The sequence below is a fragment of the Capsicum annuum genome, chromosome 2 (assembly GCF_002878395.1).
Source record: "Capsicum annuum cultivar UCD-10X-F1 chromosome 2, UCD10Xv1.1, whole genome shotgun sequence".
Classification (NCBI taxonomy): domain Eukaryota; kingdom Viridiplantae; phylum Streptophyta; class Magnoliopsida; order Solanales; family Solanaceae; genus Capsicum; species Capsicum annuum.
This window is the reverse complement of record NC_061112.1, coordinates 84,444,285-84,448,169: the sequence shown is the minus strand read 5'-3', so window position 1 is coordinate 84,448,169 and position 3,885 is coordinate 84,444,285.

Below are 3,885 nucleotides of genomic sequence, written 5' to 3'. Positions count from 1 at the left end.
AATTTCTAAAATAGAAGAACTGTGTGCTAAGTTAAAATTTAAAAATCCAAATATGTTGAGACAACAGAAAAAATAGATGCTTCTCATAATAAAGGAAAAAAGAGGCCTCACAGCTTCAAATCGAGCTTGAAGAGAGCTGAAGGATTCCCCAAAGTATCTTATGTTTGCGCTTTAGAAGAATAGGGAGTTGGAGAGAGACTCAGTCCATTTGAGAGAAGAACTAAAAAATCCCTACAATGGACTACATCCTCACAGGTCCTTTGTAACCTGACTAGTCAAAGTACTAACAGTAGACAGGGGCTTGGTTATCAATAAGGAACTCAACTTCATGGGTCACAAGGAAAGGTTGCTCATAATACTAAGAAAAAGGTCCACAAGCCTCTATGTTCTCACTATGAAAGAGATGGACACCTGAAAATAGACTGTCAAAGCTGGCTCAGAGAAAGAATGGCAAATATTAGACATGTTCATCAGGGGAGCACCTATCCCAAAAGTGTAATACCTTGGAAAAACATGAAGAATCCTACACTAAATTGGTAGAGAAAAAGGGATTTATTCATAGCTCTCTCCTTCTACTGGGAACTCAAACTCGAATAGTTTCCCAAGTCTAACAGATGATTGTAAGTACAGGGGTAGAAAAGGTTTGCAATTAGAAAAATAATCTTGTTATGAAACTTCTCAATACTAAATGGGAGATATAATTGTATTCTATTTCCTAATACACAAGGTTAAAGTGTATTATGTGATTAGTATTGTTATCTCAACATTGAGCTCACAAAGATATGAAAGAAGATGGAAAGTTCAAACTAGTGTACAAGAAACTCTAGAAAGTTGAAGAATGCCAAGTCTAGGACATGGTCCTCAGAGTTATTTTCACAATAAGTCATGGTTTCATGTGATGTGATGATTCTAACAATATTATCCCAGGGTTGATCAAATCAACCTGACCAACTTTAAAGTGAATTAGAGTCTCTTTGCAAAATTGGCTATGTTTAGGAGGTAGGTATCCTTGATAAGGTAGGTTTATTGTGGTATAACTTAGTACTATAACTTTGACAGTATGCACCCATGGGAATATATTAGGAAGTAGACAAATATGACGTGCACAAATTTGAATATTCAGTAAAGGAGGGGAAGGGACCTGGTCCCATCTCTCAGGTTAGTGCTTATACAGAATGCTCTAACAACATTTATAAAATGTTATCTAAATAGGCTTTGTATAGTTCTTCCTCCACAAAAACAGTCAATTCCCTTTTACAAAATTTTGGGTCACACCTATTAAGTTCAAACATGTCATTCAAAAGTAACCACTTCTATTGAAAACTGACACTGCACTAAACTACCATATTAGATCATCACTAGTTCTTCTTTATCAAATTTGATCTATTGTGAAAAGTTGACTTTCCTGTTCAAACCCAACTGTTCCCAATTAATCTCCCACCCACTAATTTATATTTACAAAAATTTGAAACCTCTAAATTAGTCATCTTCAGATTAAACCTTTCTCAACCCAAGAAAGTTGTGCTTACTCAATCAATATACAGGATTCAAATCAAGGTGTTACTAAGAAAGCAAACAGAGAAGAAGACTCATTTTTACCACCACTTGTAAAGTAAACGAAAAAGTAAAATGATGCAAAAGGCTAACAAGACTTCAAGACTTTAACCATGAAAAGAAAAAGGGGTATGGAAACTGTTGTAGTAAAGGAAAAAGAAAATTAATAAAGTTGTAAATGTTTGAGGAGGAGCGGACATGAATTCAGAGTTTGTTGTAGTGGTAGATAAAATAAGAGAGAGTTTATTTTTTTGAGAGGACCAGGACATTTGAGTAAAAGTTTAATATCCATGCTCAAAGTAGAGAGAAACACAAAGCTTTCCAGAAAAATAAAGATTTTAAGGGACCTAGTCCCAAAAAGAGAACAATTGAGGTTGGAAAATGAGCAGTTGTCCCAAGATAAGCTAAAAGTGCAAAGCTTAAAATGAAAGTAGTAGAAATGACTGGTGAAATTCTAGGACTTAATGTTGTACTGAAGGTTCTCACCAAACAATTTTTAGATGTCCATACTATGAAAATACAAGAATGGAGATATTGCTTAAGTCCATTTACCTAAGCTTCCCTCTACTTAAATCCTATTATTCTCATTCGCTCATCAACCTTGTGTAAGTTACATATCTTAGTTCTCATAATGTATTTTAAAGATAGTTATTTTTATGGTGATTATTTTTGCTTACTATAGTAGTACTGACTATTATGAATGAATGAATCTTTGCTTTTTGTATTACAATTGTTCTCTTTATATTGCAAAGTTATTCTTCATGTTAGTGTTTTCCCAGTGGCCATGAGTTAAATAATTTGTACTTATTTTACTCTTGGTTTACTATTAATCCTTTTCAATGATGCCAAAAGAGGAGATACCAAGTTCATGTAGTAGCCACCAGATACCAAATGCAACTGATGCAGATGACCAGGTATTATATTGAAGATTAGAACAGCATGTTGATGAGTGATAAATAGGTGAATGGAGAAAGTCTTGTTGACATGTATAAGTGAGAAAATCATAAAATAAAAGTGCAAGATGATAGGCAGAAGTAAGTAATGTGCTAAGAGAATAATCAGGCATAGTGACAAAAGAAAAAATAGCTTTTACTATAAATCACAATAAAAGACCTGGTCCCTGGATTACATGGTGATTTAGGAAGCATAAGAATAGGGGAAACATTCATATTTAGGTGGTAATCACACTGATTAAATATGATGAATGTGCACTGATGCTCAAATTTTATGATTTAGTTATCATCATCAAAAAGGGGAAAAATTACTATATTTAGTTTTGATGATGAGCATCTAAACTTCATGGGACAAGATCCCTAGATGTGCAACATATAGTATAGTTGGCATGTGTTAATTGCACAGTTTTGTCCTCTTGTGTGACAAACATGTAGGTGCAATTTGTTACTAACTTGGACAGCTAGTATAATGATCTTTAAGCCCTAATCATCACTTAGCTATAAAAGGGAAGAGAATCCTTTTCATGAAATATTCTTTTGCAAATTTTAAAGAGTGAAGAGAGGTAACATAAACCCATTTCCATCACTGCTCAAGTTCATAGCCTTATGAGAGCTTGGATTGAAAATTGTTCTTGAGTGAGTACGGATTTGTAAAAGAATTACTCAACCTATAAGAGTAATATCTTGTTATTCTATTAAAAGAGTTGCTTAGGTAGAGTTTCCTAAGTGTGAGACTTATTAGAGGTAATCAGTGGGTAGGAGAGTCCTTGGTAGAGTTACTAAGATAAGTTAATAGAAGAGTTGCTGCTAGCGCAAGGAGTCTAGAGTTAGGCTAAAATCTAGACTATAATCAAGAGGTTGATTATAGTGGATTTCTTTGGTTCTTGTGAGGTCAATCCAGGGGTTTTCACTTCCTGGGTTTTCATATAAAAATCCTTCTGTTCTTACTCTTCATGCAATGTTTCCTATTTCCTGGTTTTTTTTGTGTACTTTGCCTATGATTGATTTTGAGGGACCTAGTCCCTTACTATGCAATGCAACCCCTAATAATTTCAACACTATAAAAATTCATCATAACAGTGCAAGTGCATCAACACCAAGTCTCTCTTAAATAGGTGCTACCACCTTATATTTTTATGCATTGTTTATTATAGAAACAATATGTGTAAAGCCTTGGACTACTTAATAGATTTTCATAAGCTAAAGGTGACTTTCTCATTTGAACTTTATTTTTCCCATCTCTATATCAACGAATACCCTACCTGTAGCTAGGAAAGGCCTTTCGGATATGATTGGAACCTCAAAGTCAACCTCACAATCAAGAGTCACAAAATTATCAAGAAATATGAAAATGTTACCGTTAACAACACATTACACA